General features: G+C 36.7%; 1 protein-coding gene across 2 annotated transcripts in view; it reads left to right on the top strand.

The window, feature by feature from the left end:
* Positions 1–10,714: 10,714 nt before the first annotated feature.
* LOC140533291 (hyaluronidase PH-20-like) overlaps positions 10,715–19,344 on the top strand; it is a 56,154-nt gene continuing 47,524 nt past the window's right edge. Inside the window, exons 1-3 of one of the 2 annotated variants that reach the window (XM_072652848.1) lie at positions 10,715–10,843; positions 11,264–11,392; positions 12,160–12,209. The gene's annotated coding sequence lies outside the window, so the exon portion shown is untranslated. The remainder of the gene's footprint in view (positions 10,844–11,263; positions 11,393–12,159; positions 12,210–19,344) is intronic. The other variant, XM_072652849.1, reaches the window with a different exon arrangement.

Here is a 19,344-nt window from a genome sequence, read left to right as displayed (position 1 = left end):
CAATCCTACTTAACCTTCAGCCACATAGTTTGCATCTGAATACCGTGCTGTTAGATAACAGTAGTGTGCCCAGATCCGGGACAATCTCGAGGGCGGGGAGATCTCTCTCCCATCACGTTTCTCACGGGAAGAGGCAGAATTACTCGAGATAGCTCGGTTCACCTCGATTCCCAGCCGTTTCCTGGGGGGGTCTCGTGAGAGCTCTAAGATTTAGAAGTTCCCACCTTTACCCGCCCGAGACTGTCCACACGGAATTGAGCTTCCAATCCCAACAAAGCTCCTTGGGGGCAGAGATGTTCTATGTTGAAGATATCCCCAGTGCTCAGTATGGTTCCTGGTATATAGCTGTTGGCCTTCCCTTTTTTGCTTTATAATACAACTTAAGACAAGTATGGCTAGGTCACCTTCCCTAGCGTTTCTTTTCATTAATTCCCTTGATATTATGGACCTTTTTTTTTCTAGAGAGGAGTTTTGATATTGTTTTTTCTAACTCTACAAAATATTTTTCTGGTAGTTTGATTGGTATGGCACTGAATAAGTAAATTAATTTGGGTAGAATTGTCATTTTTATTATTATAGCTCGACCTAGCCACGAGCAACTGATATTTTTCCAATTATATAGATCTGACTTTATTTGTGAGAAAAGTATTTTGTAATTGTGGCTAGTCCTTGGGTTTGTTTTGGCAGGTAGACTCCCAAATATTTTATAGTGTCTACCAGAACTTTAAATGGGATTTCTTTGTCCTTCATTTTCGAAGAGGATCAGTGATATCACATGGTACTGTCTTGTTTGGTGGGTGAATTAGATTTAAGTGAGGCAGAGTTACACAAAGTCAGTTTCATTTTCTTTTCCAGAGTCATTGAAGGCCAATGACAAGGCAAAAGTCAAGATGACTGGAGGTGGCTGGGGAAACAGTGGATGACCCTGGACTCTTTGATGTCTGACAAAGCTCTAAGCACCGCACAGCTCCTGCTTCAGCTGCCTATATGACTGTTGGAATAAATTGTTCTCATATGTCTATTCCAATGGGAGAAGTCTTCATATTTAGGGTAGAAATTCCCCTAACTCCAGTGGGTTTGAGGCCTGCTGATTATCCTCAACCTGGTTTTCCTGTCTGCCCAGAAGACTTTACCAGAGTGTGGCCACTGCACAGGCTACAGTTTCTTGGAGCCACAGGGGAGAATTGGGTGATAGGTGGACACCAAAGTTGGGTGAGCATCTGAAAAGGGCTCAGTAAGCCCTCAGGTGGGGGGGTGCTAGTTCTCCCTGGACACCCCATTTGGATTAGATGTAGTGGAGTAGACACATTGTGTTGAAATCCTAATATTAGCTATGTTAACTTGAAGAAATCATTTCAATTCTCTAGGCCTCAGTTTCTTTGTCTTTGAAACAGAATGATTAAACCAAAGGATGTCTTTGTACCTTTCATCTCCATCATTATCTCATTTTACAAATGAATGTAAAAAGCAGTTGAAAATTTGGGAATCTTTTGGGTCAAGTCTTTTTGCCCAGACATTTAAGGAAAATTTAGTATGATTTGCTAGGTATACAACTCTTACAAATAACTTAAAAAAAAGTCAGAACACAGTGACTAGCTGTCACTTTTGTCAATTTAAGATTTCTCACTGGAAAAATCTTAAGAGTTCCTGGCCTGCATTTTCCTTATTTTAGAGATGGACAATAAACCTATTGGTGTTTGTATCGCACCATATGCCATGTGACTTTAAACTGATCACAACATTTTATTGAGTCATGTCAGGTAGCAGAATAATGAATGAAAGAATCTGAGTTAGAAGGGACCTCTAAAATGTCAGAATGAATAAACAAGAATTTTTCCATAGTAGATCAAGTCACCCTTTGAGGTTTGTCATCTTTGCCACCTTCATGCCCTGATTTCAACAGATTGTGATATGACCATCCTATATCCCAAATCAAGAAAAGTAGATGCCAGTCTGATGAGTTTTCACTATACTCTGACCAGTTCAAGAGATAAGTTGGGCCCAGCATCTGCCAGCTAGAGTGATATGGGTCAAAAATTTTGGCCCTACTAAAGAGATTATCTGATCTACTACTCTTAAGTGCTGTACCCAGGAGTCCAATCCTAATCCTTAGTTTTGACCATTTGAGCACCATTTAGTCCTTCACTTCTCTTCCATCTATGTTACCTATGACTAGGTAATGCTTTGCAAACCTTAAAACACTCTATAAAAGTTAGTTATCACTATTGCTATCATCTCTAGAAAGACTCATCTAATTGTAGGACATGAGAACAAGCCCTCAATTTGGAAATAGTTTTAGAAAAAAATTTATTTGGTCATTTGGTAGAGGAGGAAAGCTAGAAGAAGGCTCCCTCCTGAGTCTCAGCAATGTTTATATTATAAAGAGTTTCAGAAAAGAGTACCACTACACCAACCACACACAAGAGCAGTTAAGCTATTTTCTAGAGAAGGCATTGGCCTACTAGAATCTCATTGTCTCCTAAAATGGCTTGAAGTGGTACTTGAGATAATGGACTTCTAATTGTCCAGTCTATTTGAATCTCATCACTACCTGTGTGACCTTGGACAAATTCCTTTATCTCTCAGGGCCTCAGTTTCTTCCCTTGTATGGAGGGTCTGGACTACATGATGTCTGAGTCTGTTCCATTGATTGAATTAAAATCTCAGTTCTGCCATTATGTGAGAAGAGAAGAATACTTTCTCTGGGACTAGGTTTCTTCAATCTTTAAGATGAGAGTGTTAAAATGGATGAACTCTTCGAAATTCACCTCTTACTTCCCATGATTCAAAGGAGCTGTAGTTCATTACTATTACAAGCAGCAGTTTTAAATTTATGTTACATTTATATACAATATAAAATAATATCATTTATGTCTATATAAATAATATATTTTTATGTAATATGTTATAATTACATGCTATATATTAATCAATTAATTTAATCTATAGATGTCAATTCAGGTGACTGGGCTAAATCTGTTGCATCACCAACTCGTATAGCCTCTACAAGAGTGATAGGAGAAGTTTACTGTCTCTCCAAGAGGAATCTTGAAAACTTCTAGTTTAATTATTTTTCTACTGTTATTTTGTGGGAGACTGGCACTTGCCATTATAGAGAGAGTGCAAGCAAAGTAATAAGAAAAAGGGGATGAAGGAAACTTCTTTCCTAATGAAAATCTCTTTCTATTTTTAACAGCAATTGTTTTGTCATAATTTGATAGATATCAATTTGATGACTTGGATTATTTTGTATTATTCTGATGTCATATTCTATATAAATCAAAGTTTGTCATCTACCTTTTTTTGGTATCAAAAATAAAATCCAAATCCTACTTAGTTGTTAATTGTAAAGTTAAGCAGAGAGTCCAACCTCTGCCTAAATGGTAAAAAATTTTCCTAACTGGGACGTGGTACAATTGTGAGTAAATTCTAAGTGGATTCAAAACTCCTTGTTTAAAATAAATTCCTTAAAGCTGAAGAGGTGAGTTCACTATTTCCTCATAGACTTCAAATGAGCTAATTATTGTAACACATTAAGAGGTGAAGCAGCCTCTTAAAAAATCATTTTGTTCCTGGTATTTATTTCCTTCAGTTTTTATTCAGAATCCTAAATAGTCTCTATCATTTCTATGGAAATGTCAATTCAGTTTTTTCAGCTTTGAAAATGGTGATTGATTCATAAGTGTAGTGGATGGTGCATGCACCTAGTCAATGGTAATGGAGTATCCTTATACCATTTTAAGAATTTGCTAGTTGGTGTGCACTTTCCCACTACTAGAAGTCAAGTCATCAAGCATTTATAAAGGGTCTACTTAGGAGCCAGGCAATATACCAAATACTGAGTATATAAATAAGAAGACAGTCTTTGTTCTCAAACAGCTTACATTCTAGTAGGGGAGTGCTACAGCCAGTCTGAACTGGCTCAAGCTCAGAGATAGGTAATTGTTAAAATTTCATTGTGAGCATGCAAGGCTCTACATATCATTTTGCTAATTGTCTAGATTTAAAAGTGAGTTTTCTAGAGATGCATCATGACTAGAGAAACCATGTATGGTACTTAAGGAAAGGACTAAAAATTTCTTAGTGAGAGAATTCTGAAGAATCATTTCCTGAGAGAACAGAATTTAAAGAGTATCTTGTTAAAAAAAAATTATGAAGAGAATCCTTGAGAAGAGATTTTAACCAACACTTCAAGAAAATGGAATAATTGGACTTTGGTTTATGGAGAAGTCAGCAAGTATAGTAAGTGGTTATAGATGACTCTGGTTGTGATCTTATTGCAATATATTGCCAAAGCATTTAAATATGTCTGTATTGTTTTAATAAATTTTATAGTAAATAAATTGATGTCTATTTATTCCTAGGAGACTAGGGAATTTGAGAAAGACAGAAGAAACTAAGTTTACGGGAAAATTTTATTTAATAAACTGAGGTGGGGGCACAGAGCTAATTGATAAATTGGTAAGTGAAATTTGAATATCTTTTGATTTTTGAGGAAATATAACATTTTTTAGATTGCTTTAGAATACATGTTGAGAGTTAATAAGGAAAATGAATCAGCAAAATAAAAAAATAGAAGGGAGACAACCTTATCTAGGGGAGAGAGTATCAAAAACTGCATTCACACATACATGTATACATTTACATATATAGTTACATGCATATGTTGTTGTTCATTTGTTTAGTCATATTCAACTCTATGTGATCCTGGATGGGGTTTTCTTGGCAAAGATACTGGTGTGGCTTGCCATTTCTTTCTCCATACATCCATATATTTAGTTTTCCAAGCACTTACAAAAGCTTAGCCCTTTTGATCTTCATGACACACTATGGGGTAAACCAGACAAGTTTTATTATAATCCATTTTATAGATGAAGGAATTGAAGATATGGGAGATTTAGGAACTTATGTCTATCAAATGTTGAACCAGAATTTTACTCAGGGTATTCTGGATTTAGGTCCAGTCTCTTTCCCCTGTTCTTCCAAAGTTGTTGAAGTTACTATAAATCATATAAAATAAACAAAAGAAAAATCTCTTGCCTTTAAAACTCAATAACTTTGACATGTTACAAATTTTGCTAAACAATAACTTTATATTTAGTACTTCAAGGATCTGTGATTTAATAGGTGTGGTAACTTCTTCCGCTGTTTCAGATCATAACCAACAATATATTGGAAGGTTTAAACTTCAAAGATACCCATGTTTAAAAAATTCATCCTGCAGAAAGTTAAAAAATACAAAACGACAAAATCAGATCCCTCATCCCTAATAACAATTAACTCATCAACTACTTATATACCTATTTTATGCTGTGCTAGGTGCTGGTGGTATGAATAAACAAATGAAATCTTTCCTCCTATCTTCTCAAGGAGTTTGCTTTCCACTGAGGGACATCTATCATGTACAAAAATGCATATGGTATAAAGTAATTTGAGGAAGGTGTAAGAATGGCATGAGAACTGTTTGCCAGAGACTGCTGGGTTGAATCTTCCGGGAAGCTGTAATTTGCTCAAGAATAGACAGGATTGAGATTGAGAGTAAAAACTGGCAGCTTGTTCTTGAAAAAGAAAAGTATGATGGATATCAGACTGAAACAGTTAATCAAATATCTCCAAAACAAGTGCCTTATGTTTAGTGAGAGACTGTCTATTTGAGAAAACAAGCATTATATGTATGGGGAAATTTTTAAATTGCGTAATTATAATCCATTATATTTCAGTGGATCCATAATATTAGAGATATAAGCAATGTATTTATAGACTTAGATATATAGGGCAGCTAAGTAGCACAGAGGCTAGAGCACTGGGCCTGGAGTCAGGAAAGCTCATCTGCATGAATTCAAACGTGGTCTCAGATACTTATTCTGTGTGACTCTAAATCACTTAAGTCTGTTTGCCTCATTTCCTCATCTGTAAAATGAGCTGGAGGAGGAAATGGCAAACCCTTCCAGTATCTTTGCCAAGAAAACCCCAGATGGGATCACAAAGAGTTGGACATGACTAAATGACAAATTTTAAAATTAAGGTGTGTATGTTTTAAAAACAGTAATAGCAAACTATTGCACACTTAATAGAGTTCAGTAATAGTACAAACTTAACTTTTTTATGCACTCGGAAACAAAAAAATTCATGTGACTCACTTTATTGCAACATTGACTTTATTGTGGTGGTCTGGAACTGAACCCACATTATCTCTGAGGCACACCTGCCCTTCACTTGGAAGATCTAATTGAAGGTCTAATCAGCTCCCATGGACTTGATTACCACCTCTATGTTGACAATTCTCTGCACTAACCTCTCTGCTGACCTCCAATTTAGCATCTTCAAATGCCTTTTAGATATTTTAAACTGGACGTCAACATTTCTAAAACTGAACTTATTTTTTCCCGCTAAATCCTCCCAATCTTCTATTTTTCTAAAGTATCCTCCCATCCTCCCACTCCCTCAAGCTCTCAACTTAGGTCTCATCCTCAACTCTGCACTCTCTCCCCCATATCTAATCTATTGTCAAGACCTGTTGATTTCACCTTTGCAATATCTCCCAATTATGCCTTCTTCTCTCCTCTGACTCTGCCACCACTGGTGCAGGCTCTCTTACCCCATAGCTGGACTTTAGTGATAGACTGATGATGAGTCTGCATGCCTCAAGTCTCTCCCCACTCTAACCCATCTTCCATTCAGCCACCAAAGTGATTTTCCTAAAATACAGATCTGATCATGTCACCCCACTACTCAATAAACTCCATTGTCTTCCTACTGCCCCTAGGAGCAAAACCAAAATGCTTTTTTTTGGCATTCAGAGCCCTTCATAACCTAACCCTTTCCTTTCTTTTTAGTCTGCTTACACCTTACTCTTCCCAAATCTTTGATCTAGTGACACTGACTTCCTAGTTGTTTCATGAACAAGACGCTCCACTTCTTGGATCTAGGCATTTTCTTTGGTTGTCTCCATGCCTGAAATGCTTTCGCTCCTCATCTTTGCCCCTGGGCTTCCTTTCCTTTAAATTCCAAGCAAAATCTCATTTTCCACAGGAAACTTTTACTAACCCCTCTTAATTCTCATGCCCTCTCTCTCTTACTTCTTATTCAACCTATATATACTTGTTCATATGTGTTTGTTTATTCTCTCCCCACTAGACTGTGAACCCCTTAAGGGCAGGGACTACCTTTTGACTCTTTTTGTATTCCAGTGCCTGGCACTGTTAGTTAGGTGCTTAATAAACGTCAGATCTGAGGGTCACAAAGTCCTGTCAAAAGCAGAACTAGAGACCAATTCTTCTAATTCAAAATTGATCCCCTCCAATTACTATGACCTGCTGCCTTTCTGAACAATGCATCTACATTTTAAAATTTTAATAAAATCTTATCATAATGATTACAGCAATATGTCCAAAATTTTATTTTTGTGAACAAATTGGATTTCTATAGTTGCAAGGATGATTCAACATTTGGAAAACAGTGAACATAACTTTAATATTAACAATAAAAACACTCCAAGCATCTGATTAGATCAACAGATGCAGATTGTCCTTGAATGTCCTGCTGATCAGGCCCTGAATTATACTATCACAATACCACTGAGGGCAGCCTTGGCATAAACTCCAGTTCTCTGCCACCGTAAACCTCATAGGTAATCTTGAAAATCCTCTGCCTTTGCATGTCCATGTGTTGACATGAAGAATACACCACTTCTAGGAATTAATTAAAAACAAAACCAAACAATGTACATTTAGCTATTTTCTTCACTTGTTTTCATTTTGTAAGGTAAAGACTAGGTAAATTAATTTTAGACAACAGTTTCTGGTCCCGTTAAGAAGAAAACTAGTTAGGAATGTCAATTTCATTGCAGAACTTATAATCACTTCTGAAAACTGGGCAAAAATATACTTTACCAGAAATGGTATGAATGGAAATGAATACCGCTTCTCAAAATTTTTTCTAAAGCCTTCTTTCAGTTCTCTACCTTTAGAAAGGCCTTTGCTATCCCCTCTTTTCTATAGACCCTCAAGAACTGGAAGTTATGTTTAACAGAATTCCAAGCTACTGAAAAGAATCTACGGTCCTGCTAACTCTGACAGTGCTATGCTTGACCAATAATATCCATAGAATGCATGGGTGCGGGCAGGAATGGAAGTGGGAGAGAAAATACACACAGGGAAGCTATTGAAGGGAACCGCCTTTGCCTCATTCGTCCCAAGCTAGGGTTGGCCAGTTTCATTCTGGTTGCCTCAATTTCCTCTCCCTTCTCATGACTACTACTTACTCAGCAGAGTGTCCTAGATTAGGAGCTGCAAGGATTTTTAAAAGTCATCTAGCTCAACCCTTGGGGTAGGTAGGTGGTGCAGTGTGTAGAATGTCAATCCTAGAGTCAGGAAGACTCAAATTCCTGAGTTTAAATCTGGCCTCAGACATTTACTAGCTATATCACTCTCAGCAAGTCACTTAACCCTGTTTGCCTCAGTTTCCTCATTTGTAAAATGAATTGGAAAGGGAAATGGCAAACCATTCTAGTGTCTCCACCAAGAAAACCCCATATGGGGTCATGAAGAGTTGGACACAACTGAAGAAATGACTGAAAAGTTCAATTCTCCCATGTTACAGATGAGAAAATTGAGGTTCAGAGGTTCTGGATAACTTGCCCAAAGTTACATAGGCAGTGACAGCAAAGTAAGAGTCAAACTTGGGTCCTCCGACTCCAAATCAAGCCCCCTTTCTTCTGTAATTATTTGCTCCAATTAACTAAGCATTTGTGTGCCTTGGGTAGGTTTCAAGAGCCAAACTGACACTCCTTGTTTCTTCTCTCACCTGTTGCTCCACCCTCCTATCATCAAATTTCTGGAACCTAACCAGGAGTTAGTGAATCTATTTTCATTTCCTCTTTTTGCCACACTTCCCTGACTCCCCAGCCCCTCACCCCCCCAAAACCCCAAACAAATAAAAAAATGACCAAATTTCCTTTCAGTCCATAATCTGTTGGTCAATATAGCTATCCAATAAATATTAAGCTTCTATTATATGCTAAGTCCTGGGCTAAGTGCTGGGAAATAGGAAAAGGAAAGCTCCTGTATTCAAGGAACTTACAGTCTAATGAGAGAATGCATATATTGAGTAGCAGTTGTGTTCAGAGGCTGGGATAAGATTCCATGGGAGTAGAATCCACTAATAAGAGACAGAGAATATATGATTCTTCCTTTTATGGGAATCATGGAGAGGTGTGATCAATGACACTTATCAGACCTAATTTATCCAGAAGCAGAGTTAGTAATACATAAATGGTATGATTGGATGGGTCTAAAAACTCCCCTTCTCCTCCTCACTAAGGTGGCAGAAATTGTGCTGTTTTCTCCTAGAAGATTCTGAAGCTTCAATTAAAATGAAAATATTTCCGTTAGCTATGGCCATGTCAATGTCACCCATTAACATCTTACAATTAAGTAATTAAGTTAGTTTATCTGATTTGCTCAGCAGCCACACAGTCAAACACTCAGGTAAAGTTTAATAGGGAGTGAGTCAAGAGAGGTCAGAAACCTGGATAGAGCCTTTGAACAGAAGCTAGGCTGGGGTTCCATGATGAGAAAAATTTACAATTATCTGACAAGAAGAGGCATTCGAAGTGAAAAGTATGTGGGGTTGGATTCTTGCTTTGGCTCTGTCACTTACTAGCTAAAGTCATTGAACTGAAAGCTTCATTAGGGCAGGGACCCCATTTTATCTTAATTTATTATGTCTCCTAATCAGTTCCTGAACATGTGTTCAGCACTCATTATGTGTCAAGAACTCTGCGAAGTACGGGGGATACAAAGAAAGGCAAAAACAGTCCTTATGTTTATGGAGCATATAGTATAATGGGGGGACCAATACGTAAATAACTAGGTACACACAGGATGTGTTCATCTTTCATTTTTGAAGAGGATCATGACATCAGAAAAATGACGACATGACTTGCACTTGACTTTGTTTTGAGGGGGGTGGGAGGGCTGTGCAAGGTCACCAGGCTCATTTTCTCCTGAGCCATCTGGATCCAGTGACCAGATATGGCCCGGGATACAATGGGAGACCTTGGCCTTTTAGGCTAAGCCCTTCTCAGGTACTCATTTATAGTGAGGTAATGCCCATTACTCAATGAATAGGCTTCTTTAAAAAGTAGTCAGGGGGATGGTCCCTTTCAAGGAAAAGAAAAAAAATAGGTAAATAAATCATGCTGGGAGGAGCAGGAACCTCAGGTACGCACGGATTAGGTATAGAAACAAAATGAGCTAGAGAAGGAAATGGCAAACCACTCCAGTACCTCTACCAAGAAAACCCCAAAAGGGGTCACAAAGAGCTGGACACAACTGAAAAAACAACTGAAGAAATGCACCCCTCTCATGTGATATATGAGAATACTGAGGTCCAGAGGTATAAGATAACTTGCCCAAAGTCACATCAGTAGCCCAATTGAGATGGGTCTGAAATGAGATCTCAAACCTGCTGCCCTATCCTACATGGGACTCATAACTATATGTTACTTCCTTAGAGAATTCCTGGATACTTATCAGTTAGTCATGCTCCACCCATGTGTCACTGCGTTCTGATGATTAACTCACATAACTCGTCTATGATGTGTCACTGTTGACAAGGTTAGTAAGTCATCATTGCATATCATTAAATTGAAAGGGGACATGTACATACTCATCTATTTTAAATTTATGTGTTTTCTTTCATTTGTGGCACTCAGAGAATATTAGCCTCCCAAGAAGAAATGGGCTAGTAGAAAGAACATTAGATTTGGAGGCAGAAGCTCTGGGTTTAAATCCTGACTCTAAGAATCCTGACTGGTTACTTACTACCTCTATGATCTTAGGTGAGTCACTTAAACTCTTTGGGACTCAGTAGCTTCATTTGTAAAATCAAAGGGTTAGATTGAATGATTTTATAGGTACTTCTTGACCTAGAATCTTTGGATCTAATTTCTTGGATGCCCTTATATTGAAATGGAAATTGACATCATCATTCTCATTTTCTAGATGGGAAAACTAAGGCAGAAAAAGCTAAAACTTCTCTGAATCTTAGTTTCTTTGGCCATAAAATGGCAATAATATTTGTTCTGCCTCTATGGATTGCTATGATGATAAAATGAAATATCCTCTTTATGTAGTGAAAAAGAGTTCTGGAGTACCAAATTCTTGAAAGCAATTTGTATTACTGTACACTAAGAAATTCAATGACAAAAAGGAAGATCCTCATGTACATCAAAATATTTAGCAGTATGTTTTTTTTATAGTAACAAAAAACCAGAAACAAAATAAATACCCCTTGATGGGAGAATGGAAAATTGCTGCATTTTAAGAAGTGATAAAAGTGATAAATACAGAGGAACATGGGAAGATGTATATGAACCAATCAAAGAGAAGTAAGTAGAAATAGGAAAATAATTTATATGACTACAATAATGTAAATGGAAAGAACAATGAAAGTAATAAAAGTTGAACTGTGAAATTATAAAAACTAAGCTTAGTGCCAAAAAAGAGGTGTTGGAAGACAATTTCATATACCATTCTTTTCAGAGATGGGGAGTTATGGATGTACCTATAATACCAATCTTTTTTTGACATGTTGGTTAGATTTTTTAATTGTTGTTTAAAATTAAAATTTTAACTTTAATCAAATCTCTTTTAAAATCAAACCTCTTTTCCTCTTTTAAATTTCTCTTTTTTCCTTCCTTTTCTTCTCCTCCTCTTCATCCTCCTCCTTTTAATAAGGGAAGCCTCCCTGAGAAGGTTGGTGAGGTGGGATAGCTTGGAAATGTAGGTGATAGAATAAAAGAGTACTGGACGATTTGAAGGCAGAAGTACCAGATTAAAATTATGACCTTGCCTCTATTGAACTGTGTGATCTTGGATAAGTATGAGTCCCCCTCTGTTAAATGAGGATAGCTGTCAAGGATGATAATGTATAGAAACCTCATCTAATGATAAAACAAATATATTGTATTATGTGAAATGTTTATAAAGATAAAGCACTATATAACTGTTAGCTTTATTATTAGCTATTGAATCCAGAGTTTATGGTTTCTTAATTCTCAGTTTTCTATACTTGGGTTGGAGTCTCTATTTTTCTAGAGTATTCGAGCTGAAAGGGATCTTTGCAATAATCTAATACAATTCCTTTATTTTACAGATGTGGAAAGAAGCCCAGAGAAGTGAAAGAACATTCTTAATGTCACCACGGTAGGAAATTGCACAGGCAGTACTAAAAGCTAGTTTCCTGTTTCCCAGTCTGTTCTGTTTCTTTTTTTGGACTTATCATATAAATGTCATGTAGTGACATGGTCGATTTGGAGTCAGAAAGGCTTGGATTCAAATTTTGCTTCAGATATTTATCAGCCACTAAATGACTCAAGACACTAAATGCTTCAATTTCCTCCTGTATAAAATGGGGATAATCACAGTACCTCCCTCATAGAATTGTTGTGAGTCTCAAATGAAGTCATGTACATAATTACTTGGAGAACCTGAAAGCTTTCTGTGAGTGTTAGCTATTACTATGACTATGTCATATTGTCTTTCCTTTTACCACCTCAATATTCTTATATTAAGGTAGTTTACACAATGTCTCATCATGGAATGGTGGTCAAAAGCTGTGACTGTGGAAGACAAGTTCCGACAGGCCTTACCAAACTGGAAAGACTTCTAAATGGTGTAGGTGACAGCCATCAGCCACAAGCATCAGCAAGTTTGTCATCAGAAGGATGGTTAGCAGGCAAAGATTTTTTTTTGGCTTCAGAAACTCATGAAGATAAGTAGGGTTATAGACTCTGAGATGGAATGGGATAAATGTGATACAGCAAAAAAAAGTTTGTTGAATTTGGAGCTTAAAGATCTTTAGTTCAAATCCCAGATCTGTTAATTAATACCCATGAGACCTTGGATTTCACCTCTTCCCTCTCTGAGTCTCAGTGCTCTCATCTATCTGTAAAATAAGGGAGTTGGATTAGATGTGCCCTTACATCTCTTCCAGCTCCAAATCTATGAACCTGAGGGACTTTAGAAGTCATCTAGTAGAGAGGCTCCATTCCTGGGGTCCTTGGACATCCGAGGGCCTCCCCAGCCCCCAACCATACTTGGCCTATAGAAGGTGTTTAATAAATGCTTATTGACTGACCTTATAGACTAAGGGGGGCCCATGAACTTGGATAGGAAATAAATTATATTTTTATCACTAACATATCAGAGATTCTTAAACTTGTGTCATGGGTCCCTTTGACATGATGCTGAAGCCTATGAATCTCTTTTCAGAATTATGTTTTTAAATGCATAAAATAAAATGATTTGGATTACAAAGGAAACCAATGATATTAAAACACAATTATAAGCATATGCATATATATGTAGGCATATACATATATACACACATATATAGGCATATATACATTTCTCTCTTTTTACACATACACATATATTAGTTCATTGATACTAGGTTAAGGAACACTACAACTTAACTGAAATTTAGCATTTACTTCAATTATTTAAAAACATTCTGAGAACAGGTCCATAGACTTCTGGAGACTGCCAATGACACACAAAAAAGGTTAATGAGCTTTGACCTACTTCAATCACTTCATCTTAAAGATAAGGAAAGTGAGAGGTCTAGTGAGGGTGATTGGCATTTGGTAACATACACAGTATACATCAGAGGTAGTACTTGAACCAAAGTCTTCTGCATCTAAAACTATTATTCTTTTCCTCTGCAGCATCCTTCAGGTAAAGGAATGGTCATCTGAGTTGGTAGAGCTAGGACACATAAGAAATCATGATTAATAAAAATAATGATGGTTAGCATTTATATAGCACCTACTATGTGCTAAGTGCTTTACAAATATTATCTCATTTTATCCTTGTGACCTTGGAGAGTAGGTGTTGTTATAATCCCCATTTTGAGGATGAGGAAACTGAGGCAAAAAAAGTTAAATGACTTGACCAAGGTCACATTGCTACTAAGTGTCTGAGGTCAGATTTGAAACTTAGGTCTTCCTGACTTCAGGCTCTGCTGCTCTGTTTGCTGTTCAGCTTAATGACTAGGTTCTTGTTTTTGTTTTTAAATTGTATTTCATTTTCGGTTCCAAATTCTCTTTCTTCTATCTTTCTCTCCCCCACCCACTGAAAAGGCAAGAAAAACAAAACCTATTAAAAATATGATAGACATGCAAAGCAAATTTCTGCTTAGCTACATATCCCTGCCACCCAAAAGCAAGAAACAGAAGAAAATATGCTTCAATATGGACTTGAGTCCTTCAGTTCTCTTTCTGAAGGTGGATAACCTTTTCATCAGGAGTCCTTCGGAGTTGTGATTGGTCGTGTAGATCAGTTATTGTCTTTCAAAGTTGATTATCTTTATAACACTACTGTGATTGTTTGAATTGCTTTTCTAGTTCTGTTCATTTCACTTTGCATCAGTTCCTACAAGTCATGCTTGGTTTTTCTAAAACCATTCCCTTCATTTCTTATCGTACAATAGTATTTCAACAAGTTCAGCCATTCTCAAATTGATGGGTACTCTCTCAGTTTCTAATTCTTTGCTAGTACACACAAAAAAACCTATGAGAAATATTTTTATACATATGGGTTCTTTTTCCTTTTCTTTTCTCAGATTGTATCAGGGGTGGGAACCTACAGCCTCAAGGTCACATGTGGTCCTCAAGCGCAGCCCTTTGATTGAATCCAAACACAGAGCACATATTTGGATTCAGTCAAAGGGCTGTGCTTGAGGACTGCAGGTTCTCACCCCTGAGATCTACCTTTATTCACACAAAGACTGTTTTACAATAGTGTTCATATAGTTCCTCTGTGTTTCTTGGCAAATAGATTCTCAAATATTTTATAGTATGTGTAGTTATTCTGAATGGAATTTCTCTTTCTAGCTCCTGCTGGGTTTTGTTGGTAATACGTGGAAATACTGATGATTTGTATCAGTTTATTTCATATCCTGCAACTTTGCTGAAGTTGTTAATTGTTTTGACTAGCTTTTTTTTTTAAGTTATCTTCCTACCGTTCTCTAAGTAAACCACGATCTCATCTGTAGAACATTAGTTTTATTACCTCATTCCCTATACTTACTCTTTTGGTAACTTTTTCTTGTCTTATGGCTATGGCTTGTATTTCCAGTACAACATTTAGTAGTAGTGATATTGGACATTTTTGCTTCACCTCTGATCTTTTTGGAAAGACTTCTAGCTTAATCTCATTACGTAAAATGCTTGTCCTTGGGTTTAGATAGATATTTCTTAACATCTTAAGGAAAACTCCATTTATTATTTTGCTTTCTGGTGTTTTTTGTTTCCTTTTTAAACAGGAACGGATTTATATTTTGTTAAAAAGCTTTTTCTGCATTTATTGAAATAGTTACATGATTTTTGTCATTTTTGTTGTCAATATGGTCAGTTAGGCTTGTCTTTTTCCCAAATATTGAACTAACCCTACATTCCTGGTATAAATCTACAGTGGCCATTGTGAAAAATGATTTCTCTTGGTAATCCTGTCTTGGAGACTCAAAGCTCCCAGCCCCCTTCTTCTCTAAAGTTCTCCAGAAGAACATTATTTCCTGGTCAGCCTTGAACTAGGCCTGAATTGTTTTACCCAGCTCAAATTTGGGTGGAGTTAGGTCCTTCTGCCTAGATAGCTCAAAACTGGGTGTGGTCTGGTATGGTGGAAGGTCTGATAGAACAAATATTTCCTCAGTCCAGGAGGAAGAATGATTGAGGCAGGCAATATTAGCTCCTGTTGAAAAGGTATTAAGCAACCTAAGTCACTACTCCAGATCTCATTTTAATGTAGCCCACCTCCCAGCGTTCTGACCAATCAGAGTTGATTGGCACCCCTTGGGAACACCTTCTCTTCAAAGGGCATATAATTCTGCACCCCTCAATCCCAAATAGAGCCAGTTTTGAACTGACTCCTTTAGGGGGGGCCCAGTTTTGGATTGAACTCCCATGCAATGAATGTCAAGCCAGCTTGAGAGAAATTAAACCTTGGACAAACCTTAATTTCATTTGTCACTTTCTTAGAACAGACTTTTAATAAATTAAGATTCATCACCATGATATATGATCTTTCTGATATATTCCTTGCTACAATTTTACTTAATCTTTGTATTAAAATTCATTAGGAAAATTAGACTGTAGTTTTCTTTTTATGTTTTAACCATAAATTGCACATTAGAAGGAACTTAGTAGAATTTCTTCTTTAGCTAATTTTCAAACAGTTTACATAGTATTAAAAGTGTTCTTTAAATGCTGAGTAGAATTCACTTGTAAATTTATCAAGCCCGGTTTTAATTTTTTCCTTAGGTAGTTCATTTATGGTTTGTTCAATTTCTCCTTACAAGATAGAGATATTTAAGTATTCTATTTCCTGTTTTGTAAAACTGGGCTATTTCTATTTTTGTAAATATCCATTTTATTGCTAATTTTATTGGCATACCATTGGGCAAAAAAGATCTTAATAATTGCTTTTATTTTGTTTTCATTGGTTGTAATTCACCTTTTTTCAGTTTTTATACTAAAAATTTAGTTTTCTTTTTTCTTTTTAAATATCAAATTGCCAATGATTTATCTATTTTGTTGTTTTTTATTTTAAAAATCCCTAGTTTTATTTATTAATTCTTTTTTTAACTTTCAATTTTGATAGTCTACTTCAATTTTCATATTTGTATTTTGATTTTTAGCTGGGGGTTTTGAGTTGATTTCTTTTCTAAATTCATTGATCTTCTCTTTTATTGATGTAAGTATTTAGAGATATAAGTACTGTTTTGACTATATCCCACAAATTTAGGTCTCATTGTCATTATCTTTAATGAAGTGATTGTTTCTTTCGAGTTTTCTTTCAGGAAATGACTGAGAGATTCTTTCAATTTCTACTTAGAGCTAGGCAGAAATGTTTTCTCTTGACTCAGCCCCTCCCCTAAATTCTCTTGAAGTACAAACAATGAAGTGTAAATCTTTAAAAGAAATTTTGTACTGACCTATGGTTTCATCAGTGGGGAAATTCCCTGTGTAGAAATTCCCTCAGCATCTTATTCATCACTGATAGTTTTAGAAAGCTGTCTGGGGCATCAGGAAGCTCACTGACTTGCATAGATCACTTGTATAAGAGGCTAAATTTGAATGAAAGTCTTCCCGATGGCAGCGATCTTCTTTGCGGTTATAGGCTAGATTTCTTTTTTCTCTTCCCTGCTTATTTATTCTATCATTAAAAAAAGAAAAAGCTGGGACAATTAATTCTTTTGCCCCAACTAGTTTCATTTATGATTATTTGAAATGCAGCACTGGAAAACCAGGTTTTAATAATTCAAAGGAGCTCCTTGACCATATCCTACACCCAAATCACTCTGGCTTTCACAGAGTGACCAAAAACAGACTCCAGAGCAAGCCTCATTTGGCCATTGTTTGCGTTTTGGCTACTCTGAGTGAGTGTAAATAAAATTTTTTAAAAATTTTGGCCAGAAACCATGAGGGTCATCCTCTCCTCCCAGAGCAATTCTTTTCCACTAGGTAAAAGGCCGTTTTTTGTCTCATTTCTTACCTTCCCTTAATCACTGAATGGGTGTTGCCTCAGACAAACTGACACCTGGAAAAAGACTTTAACTTAAAAAGGACAAGGTCTCCTACTGCATCTGGGACAGTGTTCAGCCATCCTGATCTATATCCTGTATCAGGACTCAACTCAATCTGGAGGAGAGAGTGAGGCTGGTGACTTTGCACAGGCCTGCCTCACTTAAATCCAATGCACTTGCAAGTCATGACATCTCTTTCCTGATATCTTAGAGAATGAAGGACAAGCAGCAATAATCCTGACTCTGAGCAAGGCCCTTTAATCATGCTGCCTCATTTATTTGCATGCAGTTATAGAAAGTTTTCTAGGTGCTGTCACGAAGATATAAACACTTCAGATTAATGTCATAAACACAGACAGACAGATGCACGCACATGCACGTGTGCGCACACACACACACACACACTTATTTATTTTACCTTGACAACCATAGTAACTAAGCTGCACCAGGTAGATATGTGGTGAGTTTTCCCTTCTTAAGCTTGATGACCAGTTCCATTCAGTTGGACTCTGAACTATAAAGATTCACATTTTTCTTTCAAAAAACAATAGATTCCTGGAGCTAGAACTAGACAGTTCTTCTCAACTGCTCATCAGGTGAGTGCCAACAGTTGAGCTAAACTTTTATCATCTCATCATCTCTTAGGGATTTTTTTTTCTTTTTGTGACTTCATCCAGAGACTTTCCTAGACTCTAAAACACACGCACATTTATTGTTCCAGTGCTAAAACAGTTCTAGAAATAGGGGTCAAATGAAAAATAAATGACAAACTCAACAGAACTAACAATTTCTTTTTTGTTGTTTTTTTTTGGGAATCAGGAGTAATGATTCATTTAAATAGATCAAGAGCTAATTAGGTGAAGCCTCAGAAGATGTATTGTCTTATACCAACCAGAATACCGGCTTGATGTACTTTGGAAAGATCTTTTAACCTTTTGAAGTGATTTCTTTTCAATTGTTATCTATGGCATCTCCCCACACCAAAAAAAACCGTAGTCCTATCAAGCTTGGATCCTTGGTTTCAATCTCTTTGAAAATTCCTATATTCTGAATCTCTGTAAGCATCCTTGGGTAAAAATTCAATTTGTTTTCTTAAGTCTGTTCCTGGATGGTCCAGCACTTCTTTAGGAGCCCTTCCCATAAGTCTTTTTGTATTTTCTCAGTTAGCCCAACCTTCAGACACTCCCAAGTTACCAACAGCTTTACAAATTCCCTGCCCTTTCATTTGGAAATGAATTTCTTGTTTCCCCTGTTTCTAGTTGCGTATCATTATCATTTCTCTTCAGACTTGCTCTTGCTTGGGACTCAAACAAACCTACCTGCTCTTTCTATCCTCCAAGGTAAATATGCTCAGTGTGTTGTGAGATTGGAGTTTTCTTGGATTTTGTCTTGTATGACATCTTGTATGCTTTTGGGTACTTAAAATGGGCTTAGAATAATGATAATAATGATGGTTCTTGCAAGTGTCTCATAAATTTTGATATAGCTGGTCACATTTAATATGACATTCTTAACACACCAATAGCCATAGTAAGGTGATTTGATCTTGAAAACTACTGGTTTGTCTTTGCTAAGTCACTTAGATCTACATTTCCTCATTTATGGAATGGAAATTGAGACAGGACAGTTCTGTGACTGGTTGAAAATAATGGGAGGTATGGGAGGCAGCATGGCACAGTGGAAAGAGTGTGCTTGACTTAGAATCTCAAGAAACTAGAGCTGAAATCTGATACTTATTAGCTTTGTGAACCTGGG

Source organism: Notamacropus eugenii, chromosome 3 (assembly GCF_028372415.1).
Source record: "Notamacropus eugenii isolate mMacEug1 chromosome 3, mMacEug1.pri_v2, whole genome shotgun sequence".
Taxonomy (NCBI): domain Eukaryota; kingdom Metazoa; phylum Chordata; class Mammalia; order Diprotodontia; family Macropodidae; genus Notamacropus; species Notamacropus eugenii.
Note: the sequence above shows the minus strand (reverse complement) of the source record. Positions and strands in the feature narration are given on the sequence as shown.